Genomic DNA, 18,175 nt, shown 5'->3' with positions numbered 1-18,175 from the left:
GAAATGAGGAAAGAGAAGATTTCAGGCATGGGTGACAGCTAGAGAAAATGCCCAGAGCCAAGAGATAGAGTATCTTGTTTGTGGAAAAGCAAGGAGGCTGGTATACTAGATAAAAGAATCTATGGTTGTCAATAAATTGTAAGAAAATTGGAAAGGTAGGAGAGGTCTAAGATACAATGGGCTTTGAATGCCAAAAGCAGATTTTGTATTTGGTCCTAGAGATGACAGGGAGCTTATGAATTTTATTGAGCAAGGAGGTGACATGGTCAAATCTGCACCTGAGGGAAATCACTTTTTTGGCTGGATAGAGGAAGAGAGACACTTTAGGCAGGCAGATTCACAAGTTGGCTATTTCAACAGTTCAGGAATGAATAGAGTACCTGCTCCAAAGTGGTAGCAGTATCAGAGGAGGAAAAAAAGTCTTATTTGAGAGATTGCATAGGTAAAATCAATAGTTCTTGACAACAGACTAAATATTTTGACAAACAAGGTGAGAAATAATGAAGAATTAAGATTAACACCTAGGAAAACCACCTGTTTCTGAAGTCCTTCATGGGGAATAATATGTCTATATAAGCATCGCTTTTTGCGTCCACTATTTTTTTTCACCTTGTTAAGAATCTAAACTTGCCCTTTATGACCTCCTTTTTATATTTTTACATATCAGAGATATTCATCTGTACCAAGATCATCCATCCTTTCAAGCCTTCATTAATAAATTAGTTCTATTCCTTGTGAGATTGTTATAGCACTTGGTAGGCTACTCATTATGTGTCTTTCACATTTACTTGGTATAAATCCAGTTCAGTGGACCAAGTCTTACAATCTCATATTATTATGACCTGCCACTATTTGAACCGTGAACATATTCTGGTCAAGAGTATAGTATTATACTAGATAAAGTCATAGTCAGGATCACACAAGATTTAATAGCTTCCACCTTAAAGAATATATTCTAGAACACAAAGGAGCTAGGATTCCAATCAATAATCACATATCCTTTATTCTGATCTTTCATCAGAAGTACTTTATTTTATTAAATGTCCATTTCACCTGAAGTAATATACTCTATTTTGCTGGGTATGTGATATGTGAAATAATGCATATTTGCAAAATAATTCCATCACCTCTGAAAGTCAGCTTTCTGGAAGAATCAATGTGGTGCGAGGAAGAAATCCAACTCACATGATTCTTTTTGAGCAATACCTTTTTCCCACCTTCATCTCAGTTGCTAATGTTCTTGTCTCCAAAGTTACTTTGTGTTGCATTAAAACATGTTTTGATTATACCTATGTATGTGTTTTACGTGTGTGAGTGTGTTTGTGTGTGTGTGTGCATATTGTTTCCTCCATTAAAATGTACATTTCTTAAGGGCAAGAACTGTTTCACTTTTGTCTTTATGTCTCCAGCACCTAAGATATATTCCTTAAGGATATATTCCCCCTCTGACTGTCATTTTACTCATTTGTAAGTGAGTATAATAATAATTATACTACCTAATAAGCAGTGTTCTTATGAGAAAATACACTTACCAAGAATTAAATAAAATTCAATTGCTGGAGTTCTTCTCTTAGAATGTTATTATCCTCCAGTCATACTATATGTAGCTGCAACTCTTATGAAAAGTCTTGAAAAACTTCATTAATAAACTTCTTTTCATCCCTTTCATTTCAGCCACCTCCCTCATTCTGACAAAGCAAGAATATGCTTACTAGGTGCCAGAATTGCTTCAACCAAGTGCAAACCTTAACTCTAACCCAGGGACTAAAAGGCACAATACTGCTCCCAGTGCTATAAACTGAATTGCCCCTAGCCTGCTTCTTGTCTCCTACCTGATTGATGATGACTTTTAAGCCCCCTGTACAGTTCCTTGGAAAACTAACTGCCTATTTCTTGGTGCTCTGGGTTTCAGTGTTCTTTCAGAAAGCTGCTTTTCAAGCAGATTATCACTCACCTTTTGCTGACTAAATTATGGAGAGTCATCAATCAGCAATCAGTCAATCAAATGGTTTCCCCTATGCCCTGGAGTGTGAGGGAGTTCACAGGCATAAATTGCACATTTTGTTGTGCTGAGGCTACTTGCTATATATCATTTGCACAACCAAAGGGTTTTTTTCTTATTTTGTTCTTAATTTAAATATCTTCCAATTTTTGCTATAAATGCTGTGAGAAATATCATTTAATTATTTTAAAATTATGTGCTGTTAACATAAAAATGACTAGAGACAACTTGGAAGCCTAGTAGATAGATCACTGGACCTGAAGTCAGGAAGATCTCATTTCAAATTCTGCCGCAAGTTTTTATTAGCATCACAATATTGAACAAAGCCACGTAATGTATGTATGCCTTAGTTTCCTCATTTGTAAAATGGGAATAATGATAGTATTCCCCTGCTAAGAGTGTTCTAGTCATTATTATTAACATTTTTGCATATATACATTATGGCATATATATGTATGTGTATATGTTTATATATAAACATTATATATGTATTATGTATATATATATATATTTCACTGTATACAATTATGATGGAGTAGATGACATTTAAGAAGGCTTTCAGCACAAAGATTATGTAGTTGTATGGAAGTCATAAAGTTCTTCTGAGTATCTACTCCATAATATCCCTGAAAGATGAATCCAGGCCCTGATATAGATATTTCTCGGAGCACAAGTTTCCTACCTTATTAGCACTAATAGGTAGAAAGTTTTTGACATATTGAGTTATTTACACCTAGTCTCTTTTGACATAAAATAAGTTCACTTCCTCTTACAGTTATTACTCTCTCCTTCCTCCTCAACTCTCACATTCCTCATTAGTCTTCTCCAGGTAAAACATTTTTAGTTCATATAACTCCTCATGTTCAAAAGAAATATTTTAATATTCTTCATAAACTTAATAAACACCAATGATCTTTTAAACATATAAGAAACCCAAATTGAATATGAAATATAATTATTTTAAACAGATTTTAACAAATATGTTAAATTTAATATACCAATAGTATTGAGCCTACTTTCTGTAAGTGCGATGTATCATTCTCCGCCACTTTTCCATCACCTCTCTGCCTACAGAGAGGAGCTGCCTCGTGATTTGTCTACTTGAGTCATGATTTGTTCATTCTGTTGATCAGAGTCCCTAACTTCTATGTTGTTGTTTCTGCATTTTGTAGTCATTGTATGTCATTTTCGTATTTTGGCTCATTTCATTCTGCCTTGTTTTATACAGGACTTCAAAGTTGTTTTCTTTTTAATTCATCTCTCTCATAATTTCTTTCATACAGGGGACTGATCTATTTATTTTACATGCCATAATTTATTCAGTATTTTTTTATGATGCGCAACCAATTTACTTCTACTCCTTTCCTTCCATTTTCAGTTCTTTGCCACTATGAATGTTTATATATGTATAGATTGTTTCCCCTCTTATTGTTGACTTCTTTGGATTATATGCATGACAGAAATATCATTCAGTTTAATAGTTTAAATGTTTTAATAACTTTGGGGGAATACTTCTAAATTACTTTCTGGAATGTTGGACTAATTTACAACTCCTCCAATAATGTACTGGCTGATTATAAATTTTTTAAGAACAAAAAGTTCTGGGCTATTTTGTTATTTTTTATTTTTTATTTTTTTGGGGGGGGTTATGGTATTCACAGTTTATATTCTGTCATGACTATTAGAAAGTCTAAAGATCTTTTTTCTTGTTTAGTCTTTCAGTAATGTCCCAGTCTTTATGACCCCAAGGATCACAGAGTACCAGGTCCTTCTATCCTTCACTATCTCTCAAAGTGTGTCCAAGTTCGTGTTCATTATTTCTATGATGCTATTTTTCTATTTCATCCTTTGCTTTCCCCTTTTCCTTTTTTTTTTTTTGCTTTTCGATCTTTCCCAAGATGAGGGTTTATTTTTCTCATGAGTTTTGCTTTCTCATGATATGGCCAAAATATCTAATCTTTGGGTTCAGTATTACACCTTCTGGTGAATAAACTTAATTTCTTTATGTATTGACTGACTTAATTTCCTTACTGCCCAAGGGAATCTCAAATGTCTTCTCCAGCACCACAATTTGAAAGCATTCATTCTGTGGCATTCAGCTTTCTTGATAGTCCAAAACTCTCAGTCATACACTACTACTGGAAACAAAAATCTTGGCTTTGACTATATGAGTCTTTGCTTGCTAAGGTTATGACTCTGCTTTTTAGTGTGCTATCCAGATTGGTCATAGCTCTCCTTACATGAAGCAAATATCTTTTAATTACAAGACTGCAGTTGCCATATTCAGTGAACTTTGAGCCCAAGAATATAAAATCTGTCACTGGTTCCCCTTTATTTGCCAGAAAGTGATGGGACCAGTTGCCAGGATCTTAGTTTTTTAATGTTGTTTCAAATCAACTTTTACACTTTCCTCTTTCACCCTCATCCAGAGGATTCTTAATTCCTCTTCATTTTCCACCATCAAAGTGGTATCATCTGCGTATCTGAGATTGTTGATATTTCTCCTAACAAACTTATATTCCAAGTTTTGGTTCGTCTAGCCTGACACTTCTAATGATATACAATGCATATTAAGCGAAATAAATAAGGTGAGAAGATATAGCAATATGGCCTTGGCATACTCCTTTTCCAATTTCTAGCCAATCAACTATTCTAAATTCCTCAGAAGAAAAGTAAAATGATCTGGTACTCGCATCTCTTATACTCAAAGGTTTAAGTCTAGTCAAAAAAGTAGAATCTCCTTTGCCTTCTCCATAGCCCGCAGAATGTCTGACATGTTCTCTATTTCATCTGCCTCTTCAAAAACCAGCCTGCTTGTTTGGTAACTCTCTGTTCACATAGTGCTGAAGCCTAACATGCAGAATTTTGAGAATAATTTTGTTGACATGTGAAATGAATGTAACTTTTTGGTAGTTTGAATATTTGGTAGTTTCAACATTGCCCTTCTTTAGGATCTGGATATAAACTGATCTTTTCAAATCCAGGGGCTACTAATGTATTTGCAAAATTTAATGGCATATTCAGTGATTCACTTTAAAAGCCTCATCTTTTAGGGTGTTAAATAGCTTAGCTGGAATCCCCTCACCTCCACTAGTCTTATTGTTAGCAATGCTTCATAAGGACCCCTTGAATTCATTCTCTAAGAGGTCTGGCTCTAGATCAGTAACCATACCATCATGATTATTATGACGTTTAGAACTTTCTTGTATATTTCTTTTGTGTGTTCTTGCCATCTTTTCCTAATCTTTTCTGCTTCTGTTAAATCCCTACCATTTTTTGTCTTTTATCATGCCAATTTTTGTATCAAACTTTACCTTGATATTTCTATTTTTTCCTGAAGAGTATCTCTTGTTTTTCCCATTCTTTTGTTTCCTTCAGTTTCTTTCCATTGCTCCTTTAAGAAAACCTTGAATTCTGCATTCAACTGGGTATATGTTTTCCTTTCTTTTACTTTTCACTTTTCTTCTGTCCTCTCCTTTTTGTAAAGCCTCATCAGACAGTCATTTTTCACCCTTGCTCTTTTTCTTTGAAATGTTTTGTTGTTGTTGCTGCTGCTGCCTCCTAAAAAAATTGTGAACCTCTGCACATAGTATTTCAAGCACTCTCTCTACCAATTCTAAAGCCTTATATTGATTTATTACCTCCACCTCATATTCATTAGGGATGCTAATTAGGGAATAAATATATAGACTGATTGTTTTCCCTATTTTCTTCATTTTGCTTCTGAATTTTGCAGTAATTAACTTGCAAGCTGAACCACAGTCAGCTCCATGTCTTGTTTTAACTAGCTGTATAGAACTTCTCCACCTTTGACTGCAAAAGTATATTATCAATCAGATTTCTATATTGACCATCTGCTGATGTCCATGTATAGTGTTCCCTTTTGGGTTGAAAAAGAGCATCTATTATTACTAGCATATTTTCTTGACAAAACTTTATTAGTCTCTGCCCTGCTTAATTTTGTAGTCCATCACCAAACTTGTTTATTATTCTGTTTTGATTTTCAATTTTAGCACTCCAATTCCCTATGATGAATGGAACTTTTTTTGCTGTTTCTAGAAAATGTTGCAGGTCTTCATAGAACTTATCAACTTTGGTCTCTTTGGCATCAGTGATGGGAGCATGGACTTATATTAGTGTAATGTTAAATGGTTTGCCTTGCATTTGAATAGATATAAATTAATCATGTTAAATATGTTCCAGGGGTCGCTACATGGTGCAGAGAATAGAGCAACAGCTCTGGAGTCAGGAGGACCTGAGTACAAATCCAGCCTTAGACACTTAACACTTATAAGCCATGTGATCTTGGGCATATCACTTAACACCAATTGCCCTACATTCCTCCATTCAAAAAGAATATGTGTGTGTGAGTGTATAATATTCCACTACTGCTTTTTTTTTTCACCTTTTTGTTGACTATGAGTGCTACTCCATTTCTCCATTTCTTCTGAGACATTCTTGCCCATAGTAGTATAGTCATGATCATCTCATTTAAATTCACCCATTCCCATCCATTTTATTTCATTGATACCCAAGATGTCAGTATTTAATCTTTCCATCTCCTGTTTCACCACATCAAGGCTTCATAGATATTACATTTCAAGTTCCTATGAAATACTGATTTTACAGTATCAAACTTTCCTTTTCTCATCAGATTAATTCACAGCTGAGTTTGCTTTTGGCTTTCATCCAGACATTTCATTAGTACTGGAGCTATTTGCAGTTGTCCTCCATTCTTTGCCTAGTAGCATATTGGACACTTTCCAACCTGAGGGGCTCATCTTCTGATGTCATCTCTCCTATCATTTTATTGCTGTCTATGGGATTTTCTTGGCAGAGATACTGGAGTGATTTACTATTTCCTTCTATGGTGGATCACCTTTTGTCAAAAAAATTCTATTATGGCCTATCCATCTTGGGTAACCCTGTATGGCTTAATTAATAATTCCATGGATCTACACAAGCCCCTCCACTATGACAAGTCAATGATCCAGGAGGAATGATACTAAATTTATTTCTTCTTGACATTTTTCAGGTCAATTGTTTTGTTACTTTGGTCTTTTACTTGTTGAATAGTTTTACTTTATCCCATTGTTTTTTGTTATCTCATTGAATCACTAAATTCTGTTGTTCCATTCTTTTTCAGAGCATTTACTACTTGGATCATATTTTCTATCTTATATTCTAAGCCAGACTTGTACAACTTGTGGACTACAGGCCACTTTTGGTCCTTTGGCCATTTTCAGCCCATTAGCCCATGAAAAATGTAGAGGAAAACATCCTTCGTATGTAAAGGAAGTACTTTGGTGGGCCACAAGTGACCCGAGGGTCATAAGTGGCCTGCAGGTGGCCAGTTATACAGACCTATTCTAAGCTATTCATTTCATTTTCATTGTTTAAAGACCTCTAATTTTAATTATTTATTTTTACCTCTTCCTTAATTGCTTTCATATAACTCTTGTAGTTTTTTTGGTCAAACCATTTTCTTCTCTAATATGTTATACTTACTAATCAATTACTTTTTACTTACAGATTTACCTCTTGGGTTTTTCTCTATTTTATTTCTTTACTGAATATAGAGGTTTTTTTTTCTGTTTATTCATATCTTCATTTTCTCAGGTTCTGAATTGGGGCATTTTAACATGGAGAGCCTCCATTATTCCCTACATTCTTGCATCCAGTCTGGTTGTACTTTCTCTTCAATGTCATATTGGTGCTACTGCTCTGTCATAGTTCTAGAGAGTGTGCCTAGAACCAGACTCTGGCTTTATTCTGAGCCTTGGCTTTCATCTCTAAGATATAGGGAATTTGTGGCAGAATTTATATAGAATAAAAAAAGTAAAATATGTGAAAAGATCATTTGAGTCATACTAAATGTTTTCTGAACCTGTCTAGCAGACCAATGAATACCTAGTTGGTAGGTAATAACCACAGTTAAAACCCCACTGGTCATAATAGGAAAAGAAAAGAAAATGTTATCTTGGGACCTGGGGACCTCTACAACTTGGCAGAAGTGGTACTATGGAAAAGGACTACAGTAATTGTTCCCATTTAAATCTCCATTTGGATGTGGTCAGTACTGGAAGATTCCCCTCTAGGCAGTTTCTTTCTCCAGTTTTCCTCATTTTCTACTTTTCTACAACCACAGTCCAAATCTTGTTCCTGGTTCCTACCACCATGCCCCAGGAAGAAGAAGAGTTATATCAGTAGATGTTGAATTGGTAGCCAGCAGTAGGCAACAGTAGATGAGACACTAATGGAGTATAAAGCAAATTAACATGGAACCCATATGGACTGAAGAACTTAAAGAGTCAAGGTAACAGAGCATGGGAATAGTATGATGGCATGCACACCCTTGACTTTATGAATAGATCTTTGATATGAGGTTACAGGTATTTTTGACTAGATAATGCAATAATCACTGTTCGTGCTTCTTGTTAATTATAGCACAATCACACAACCTCACAAAATTTTTTTCTCATTTCATTTAAAATTCTTACCCCTCTCCCAGAGGAAGTTTCACTGTGATAAACTGATCCAGGCAACTTAAAGAAAGAACTACTTCCTTGGTTTCATAAATGTTGTAAATAGTATGCACTCAATAAATGATTAATCCGATGTTTGTATGACATGAAAAATTTGACTTTAACACATTGTTAATAGAATATTTTCTTTACATAGGAAAAGGAATAAACTGAGAAAACTTTAAAGTGAAAATGTGTTTATAAGGTGTTATCTGAAGAATTTCTTGTTCATTGGGATTTTCTTTAAAGTTATGTGTTAATAACCTGGAGTCCAGGGATTTATTTTAAAGCACATTTTGATAACTAATTAAAAATAATTGGTTACCTTTGTAATACTATGTGTTTTATTTAATGTATTAAAACCATGACTCTGAGAAGGGCTCCATAAATTTCTGACTGCCATTGAGCTCCATGACATAAAAGAAAGTATTTTGGAGCCCTGGTTTTAGCCAAATTATTTAAGTACCTATTATGCACTAGACACAATGCTTCATTCTGGGAAATACAAATGACTCACATTCTAATGATGTAAATAAGTAGAACAAACAAGAAAGGATGAAGTAAGTGCAATAAAGAGCAAGGCATTATGAGAAATTTCAGAATGAAGAGAATAATTTTGCCCAGAAAGGGGGAAAGTATCAAAGAAGATTTCCTAGATGAAGTAGTAATTGAGTGGGCCTTGAGTCAAGGGAAGGAATGCAACACAGAAATGTAACTAGTCTATTCCAGTCATGAGGAACAACTTGGAGAAAAATAAAATAAGGCAGTAGGAAAAATCTATGTATCACGGATATCTTTGATGTGTAAATACCCCCTACCCATTTAACTTCTTTGTGGTGGAAACAATGAATTTCAGATTTATGAGTGAATAAAATGAAATGGTGTGCCCATATAATTAAAAATACTGCCCTCAGGTTCTTGTATTACCCAACCACCACCATCACCACCATTTTTAACTTTAAAAGTAATATTGTCCAAAAGCCAATGTCTAACCTTGATATTCACTAATATAGAGTCTTCAAGCATGGTATCAATAATGATTTCCATTTATAAATTTTTGAGGTCATATAAATAATAACCAGTTCTTTTTACCTTTGATTCATCACTTTATATTTCTGAAAGCATTTTACATATACAAAACATAAGTTAGCAATTTCAAAGACTATATAACATCATTCAGTGGTGGAAGTTAATCCATGAATCCACAAATATCTAAGACACCTGATATGGAAAAATATTATGTGTGGTGCTGTAATGGCAAGCAAAGAAGTAGTTAACACCTTGTTTCGGCTATTTAATAATTTAGCACCTTGTTTCCATTCATGTTCAATTTAAGGGTTGTCCATGATTATATCAAGTCTTTTGTTAAGAAATAAAACTCATGAACCCCTGTTACTAATGCAACAGGAAGGAGCAGAACAGGGAGGAGTTTAATGACCATATATAAGGAGAAACCCAGGCTAGGAGAGAGCAGAACTGGGAGGAAGCATGACTGTGGTGCTGGTATTTTGTCTGTCTGTTTTGATGTTAATTTGTAAGATCTGTCTGCTGATAGAGGATGTTTCTGTTGTTACAGAAGCCCTGGGATCTTACTGCTGGTACAGAATTCCTGAAAGAGGATTTTCTTGTTGTCTGTTTACAGAATTCCTGGGGGAGGGTCTTACTGATGTTTTCAGAGGTCCTGGGACTATACTCATGATTTGTGTTGATTTCTCAGACCTTGTTTGTGGGTCTGTGTTGATTTCACAGGAAGAAAGTGAATTGATGATGATGCCAGAAATGTGCATGAATGTTATTGTGGCTTTGTTAAGCTTTGTCTTCCCTGGAACAGAAACTGTGAAGGACTTGAGGGGGACTGGACACTGTGAGCTTCAATATGGAACAGGAACTGGACAAGGAGCTAGATGAGGAGTTGGGAGCTGCCTGTCTTTGAACTCAAGTGAAAGTTGGGTAAATTCGGGTAGGAGCTGGGATCATGTAGCAGGAACCATGGAATCTGATAGCCAGCCTCCAGTCAATATGAAATGACCTCTCCTTGGGTATTTGACTTACTGAATTATTGTACTTTGTTTAAAACTATGTGGCCATTTTGGTGAAAAATATGTGGCCACTCTAGTGATAACTTATGTCATAACATTGTGAATGCTGTACTTTGGTTTCTGTCAATGTTTTGTCTTAGTGTTTTACAGAATAGAGAGTTCACTATACTATGAAATCAGAATCTTAAAACTGTTCACAGCAGCAATACTCTGGAAAGCTGCTTGTGCTTGGCTTTACAGGTGCTGTGAGGTATTTAAATAAATATAAATCAGTTCCTGTCCTCTGGGAAATCATTGTCTTTAATTGGGAGAAAAAATGGGTACATATATTCTCCTTTTCTATTCCATTATGTAGAGAGAAATGCTCTTCTTTTCTAGTATTTACTTACTTGAGAATAAAAAAAATTAGGAAAAATATGTCTTTAAAAATAACTGACATTTCAGGGAGATATATAAGGGTCAAATAAATGGTATAGGCAAGAATTTGCTTTAGGATTTCAGAAGTGGGAAAAATAACCTTAAATTATGTTATCAGGCAAATTTGTCTATAATAGTTGGAATTTGAAGACAAGAGTGCATATATAAAGGGGGAAAAGGTGTTACATATAGGGGTATTAGAAATTATAAGATATGGTAAAACATTAGACAAGTTGTAATCTGAAAGCAAGGTTTCATGAGAAGAAATTGTCACACTAATCAAAGTTCTTAGGGCCCTGTCAGTCAATAAACACTTGTTAAGTACCTGTCACATATGAGGTACTATACTAAACTCTGTAATTTGTTAGTCAGTTTCTTTGCCATAAAAATTGTTGAAGTTGTTTACTTACAACTATAATTCCATTTGTCATTTTTTTTTCTGTTTGAAGCACTTTGTTCCATTCTTGGATTAAAATAAAAACCTTAAGACAGGAATCAACATGGAGAGGCATGGTTAAGTTACAGATCTTGGTTGAATTGGGGGCAGGGAGATCTAGTTTTTGTGCACTGCAAACTTGAAAAAAATATGATAATTCCAGCCAAGAAATTCTAATTTACAAAAGAAAAGAAGTGATGATGCTACTATAGTCCGATTTGACCAGACCATTTCTAGAGTACTGGGTTCAGAATTGAATTTCATGTTTTTGGATGCATATTTAAGAAGCTGAAAACATTCCATAGAAAGGCAGCTATTATAGTGAAGGATATCAAGACCATGCTATAATAGGATCAGTCATAGGAACAAATGAATGACTAAACGAAAAATGCTTATTAAGAACTTAGTATTCGTCAAATCCCAAATTAAGCTCCAGGGATTCAAATACAAAATGAGACTCTCCTAGACCTTACAAAGATTGCATTGTAACAGATGAGATGATATAGATAGGGGTAAATAGTAATAATATGAGCAATCACAAAGTTGGACAATAGGGTAGTTCATTGGCATATTCTTTACAGAGGGATTTCTAATGTTGATATGAATATAATTCTCAGAGCAAGAGGTGAAAAGGTTGGGGGGAGAGTACATACAGTTCAGCCGGGTAATCCCATTTGCAGAGAAGCAAAGTTGGGAGGAATTGAAGACATATTCTATGACAGAGTTAGAGTTAGGATTCTCAATAGATCCTGACAGGCTGGAATTTGGGGCCAAATCTGATCAAGTGAATCTTAATAGGGATAAATGCAAAATCTTATACTTAAAAATATCAGCTTCACAAGTACCAATTCAGGATAGAAAGACAAGACTAGATGGCATTTCATTAAGAAAATATTTCAGAACCCAGTTCAGATACTCAATAAGGAGGTAATATGATATCACAGGCAATGAAAAGTAATGGAATCTAAGGGTTATCATTATGTTAGGCATGGAGATTATAGTCTGTACTATTTCCTGGTCTTTATGGAATACTATGTTCTGTTCTGGTCAACACATTTTGTGAACTATTCCAATAATGTTGAGGGCATTCTGTGAAAAAAAAAAACATGATGGTGAAGGGCCATAAGACCATGGCACATGAGAATCAACTAAAGTGAAAAGATATCTTTAGCACGGAGGATAAAAGATTTAGGAGAGAAAAGATAGATGGCTTTAAGAATTTGAAGAACTATCATATGGAAGACACTAAATTTTTGTCACTTGGCTCCCAAACAGAAAACTAGGAATAACAAGTAAAATTCATGAAGAAATAAATTTACGCTTGATTTCAGAGAAATACAAAAACAAATAAATAAAACCCAAAACAAAAGCTTCCTAACAATTAGAGCTGTGGTTTTGTATCTGAGAAAGGAGTAACAGAAAACGTCATCCTGTTAAAGTCTGTCAGTGGAAGCATTTCAATGAAAGCAAAATACCTTCAGTCTGAAAGAAAAATGATGGCTTCTTAAATGAAGCAAAATCTGTCACTCTTATACCTGATCAACTCATTTTGGATCAAAATGACTGCAAATCAAGGTGAATGCATGTAAGAAATGTAAAAGAAGCAATTGTGTATATGAATATAAAAGAGCTAAGACTAAAGCTTCCTTTCTATGCTGCCACTGTATGAAGATATCAGATGCAGAGATATAGCTTGTGTGAAGAAAGAAAATGTTTGATCTGTTTTTAAATGCACATTAATTGCCTAAAAGGCTGTAAAATCATGCCTCTTAAATATGCATTGTATTGCTACACTTTTTACAAGGTATATAAAAGGGCTGTTCTCTAGAGAGGATGAGGGCTTCAGTTTTTGACACTGCCAATCTGTCACCTTTCACAAGTACTAAATTTCAATTCCAAAATCTGAAAGATAATCATGTCTAAAAGGGACTTTGAACACATTTACTCCTCAGCCAATTACATTTTGTGATTTGCTTTCCCAAACTCTGTGTGCTTCTAAAAATACTTATGTTCACAGTTTCAAGGGCTTGGGCAATTAGCCAAGCCATGTATACTATTTCAATAAGGCAAAATCTTCACTCAAATCCTGATATTTGGAGCCTTCTGATTTTGTCTACTTCAGGGTTCAGAATCCTTTCAGAAATCAGCCACCACATGAATGGAAAAGCACATACAGATTGAGGGAAAATGCACATAACAATAGCTCACATTTATGTAGTGTCTATGGAGTGACAGGTATTATGCTAAGTGCTTTACAATTATTTTTGATAACTGAATCCTCATAATGACCTTGGGAGACAGATGCTGTTATTATCCCCATTGTATATATTAAAAAGGAGGCAAACAGGAGTTAACTAACTTGGGTAATTAGATGAGTCTTTAATATTTAGAGATACAGCTAGTAAGTTTCTGAAGCTAAATCTGAACTCAGTTGTTCTTGATTGTAGGCGTTGCAGTCTATCTACTACACCACCTAGCTACCCACAAATGGTCTATAAAAGACCATAAATTTCAAACAAAAAAAATACAAGGTGAAAGGACTGAGAAAAAAAAAGAAACCAGAAAATTGCTGGGGGGAGGGAGGAGAGAAGAGTTTCAATATAGCAGTGGTAACAGCATTTCTGTTATTTGGGACAGAAATGATTTCCACCAATAGACATGTAGAAAAGAAAAAATTCTCAGAAGTGAAAATGAGCATAGGAATGGAAGATGGTCACAGTCACCTGTGCTGTGCCTGGAATACATAAGCTTAGCTTTCATGATGGCAGAAAACTTATGTTTAGTAACAACTGCATCATACCTCAGTAGACACTGAGGGTATCAATGTATTACTCAAGGGCCCAAGTAGTAAAAGTAGTCCTGAGGAGATGCTTGCTCTAATGATACAGAACAGCATTTGAATTAGCCATGTCATGGAGAGACATGCAACCTAGTGTCATGTCAGCAGAAATATATTGTTGGGATGATTATGAAGGCAGAGGTTTTGCAGTAAAATGTACATAAAAAAATGATGATCAATATTTCTCTAAGCTCCAAATGTAAACCTAGTGAAAGTTAAAATGAAAAAGAGAAGTTAAAAAGTACAATGGTATTGGTCATTGAGTTAGCGGGTAATGATTTTATTCAACAAACAAGTATTCATTTTATCAAGTGCTTATTAAATGTAGGGCACTATGTTGCATTCTTTACATTTTTTAAAAAACAACCTCTGCCTTCAAGGAACTAATATTTTGGTTAGTTCTAAAATTAACTAAATAGAATTCATAGTTGATATTTCTAATGGGGCTGATGAGTGAAGGAAAGAAAAATGTTAGCAACAGTCCCTGAACTCAAGGAGCTTATCAAGGAGAGATTTGTTCACATATATATAAGTTTGCTAATGTGGTTTTCACTACCTAATGCCATATCCACCGTTACAATGAATTCATTATGTGCCATAGCATTCATCAACTCTTTGGATTCCTCATATATTTCCTCCCTGTTCATATTCATTGCAACAATGTTAGATTGTAAGCTAATTATGCTAATGAATTATGCTAAAAGGTGTTTGTCTCTATGGTTATGTGTGTCAAGATATTAGGAGATACCCTGTTTTCCAGAGTTAAGGCCCAGCAAGCGAGCTGTTTGCCCTGAGCTTGGCATAACAACAATCCTTTGTTTTAACTCTCTATATGATCTCAGCTATAGTAAAACCCCAGAATTGGGATTTAGGATTTCCCTGTTTTCAGGGGCTCCTCATCTGAGAGCTGGAACTGCAGCCAACATATTGCAGAAGAGAGTAATCAATCACTTCTCTTAAAACCTGAACAATCCCTGTGCTTGTAACTTCTAAGTGAACAGAACCAGGTGATCCACTCCTATTCCTGCCAGGCTAACTCTGGTTCTGTCCCCCAGAATGATCATAAGGCTCAATGACCCTTAAGACTTGAGACAATCACAAGGTGCAATGATACTAATAATTTTGAGACAATTACCATAGTTCCGAAAAGTGCCTGCACACATGGGCCTGCTATGGGAGCTGTTTACTCAAGACATAAGAATAACTGTATTGGGTCCCACCTCTTTATGATGTTCATGCATAAAACCCTACCCCTGCCACAAGTGAGCAAACTCTCTTCCAGAAGATGGACTTCCACTTGCAAGTGATTTCCTCACTCTGAAATTAAACTGCCATTTAATTTCCTACTGACCTGTCTCTGCCCTGTTTTTTTCAGCTCCAGCCATCCACAGTTACAGATTGTTTCATTCTGCACTACATGTAAAATTATTTTGTCAGGTTTCACAGGAATATCAAAAGGTAAGTTGACCAGGGGTCTAATAAGATAATATTCCTTATTGCATTTGATTGCAACATCACTACCCCCTCATTCTTGCAACTCTTTTATTTATTTCCTCAAGAATAACCTCTGGACCATCCTTCAATTTATCAGCAACTTTCTTGTATCAATGCATTCTGACTTCATTAAGAGTGAAAACATCCATTTAGCCCCAGATCTATTCTCCTGATTCTTTATTAACCTACTGGTTACTACAAAAATTTTACCTTTACAGTACTAATAGTTAAATCAATGTTTGTTATGTGGTCTAAAAATCAGGTAATTTGTAGCAATTTCTGACATTTAACAAACTATTCTGCCACTGATACTAAGAGTTTAATTTTAGATTATTTTATTGTTTTATGAGCATCTGTGAGCAGATCATTGTTCACTTAGTGATCACCCTTAGTGATTGCTTTCTCGTTTTGTAAAATCTGACAAAATCTGTACTTTGCTAGAATAAATTATGAGAATTCAACTGGCATTATATAGAAAATGAGTTTTGAACAATGCGGAGATGGGCATGGGGGCAAAACAGGGTAATTTTAACTAATTTTACTTTAGCAGACCAGAAAAAAATCATATACGAAAAAGATGAATAAATTAAGTATAGGTTATCTATGTAAAGTCAAATATTTAATTTGCTGGTCAGAAAAAAAGGTCAAAATCAATAGCAAATTAGTAGAAAGGGTAAACATGGCAAAACACTCTGTGTAATTACAGTAGCTCCAAACTGGTCCATTTGGAATGGCATCTGAAAATCTGAAAACAGTAAAAAAATAAAGAAAATTAATTCTATCTACATTTTTAAAGGAGACATTTACAAAATCACATTGAGGAGCCTAAAATCACCTAGAAACTGTTTCTCTTGATCTTCTTGCCCAGAGAATTAACATGTAAGCAAATAGAAAAAAAAACATTTTGGTGGAAAACATTTCCAAATTATTATGGAAGAAGACAGAAGATGGGGCAGTTTCATCTCATGATTTGGTGAAATTTATTTAAGAGGAAAACAGCCCTCTACATAACTTGGAATAAAATCTAGCTAAGGCAAACAATCTCAAGAGCACTTGTTGATATAAGTGGAAGAGATATCACGAAAGTCCATGAAAGGAAAGAACACATACCTTTTTTTTTGGATTATAGTCAGCTAGAAAACCTCTTGCGTTAACATATTTCCATATATATTAAAAAAATCACTGTATTTAAATTGTGAATTTGATCCAAAATTGACTCAGAAGAGAGTACTCTCCTGAATTTGATTTTGGAGAGTGTACAATACTTTCAATGATCCTGAGTTGCTTCCTGACATAAAAGTCCATCTTTCTATCACCGATGTTCCCCCAGTCATTCTATATATAGCTTTTTATCAGGAAATAATGTGATCTGGAAGGAATCAAGACTGAAGGTGACCTAAATGTCAATGAACACACACACAAACAGGGTGACAGTAGAGAGCTGACTATTAATAAAAACAACCTGTGTACCAAAAATACCTAAAATAACAATCAAAGATATATATGCTAAAAACAGCCATAGGGTGTTTGTGTAGTAAAACAGAGTTAACATGTGAATAAACTTAACACTAAATTAGTAAATGAACTAAACTTTTTTTCTTTGTAGAATTTATGGAAAGGCATGAATGAGAAGCACATAAAATAAAATCAGTTAGGTTATAATCCATATCACTTCAAGGCATACTGACCCTAATGAGATCACAGATCTAAGTTGGGAAATAACACATAATTGCTGTTAGTGAGACCTTAGTCCCACTGTGTCCTCTTTCACAAAAGTAATTTGGCCTTTGCAGCCAATCCAAATAATTTGGTTTTCTGGACTCATTTTTCATTTGTATACATTTAGTTTGAAAGAAAGAACAAATTTCTTATCTAAGTATTATTCTCTCAATACTATCTTTGGGTAATAGAATTAATAGTGAATAGTATGAATACTATAGTATTAATAGTAAAAGTAAATATAATTTAAACACGCACATAGGTGACAAAAAGGAGAGGCTTTCCTTTTTGCTCTTATATATTCATATATAGTACTTACATGTATAGGCATGCTACATATTTATAACTATATAAAACTACATATGCCTGTTGGTATATATGTGTGTATACACATGTATTTTATCTATCTATCTATCTATCTATCTATCTATCTATCTATCTATCTATCTATCTATCTGTCTGTCTGTCTGTCTGTCTGTCTGTCTGTATATCTATCTATCTATCTATCTCTCTATCTATCTATCTATCTGTCTGTCTGTCTGTATATCTATCTCTCTCTCTATCTATCTATCTGTCTATCTGTCTGTCTGTCTGTCTCTCTATCTATCTGTCTGTCTGTCTGTCTGTATATCTATCTATCTATCCCTCTCTCTCTCTCTCTATCTATCTATCTATCTATCTATCTATCTATCTATCTATCTATCT

The sequence above is a fragment of the Petaurus breviceps genome, unplaced genomic scaffold (assembly GCF_028583685.1).
Source record: "Petaurus breviceps papuanus isolate PSGF00001 unplaced genomic scaffold, PetGlider_PUasm1.0 38, whole genome shotgun sequence".
Taxonomy (NCBI): Eukaryota; Metazoa; Chordata; class Mammalia; order Diprotodontia; family Petauridae; genus Petaurus; species Petaurus breviceps.
This window is presented reverse-complemented; position numbering follows the sequence as displayed.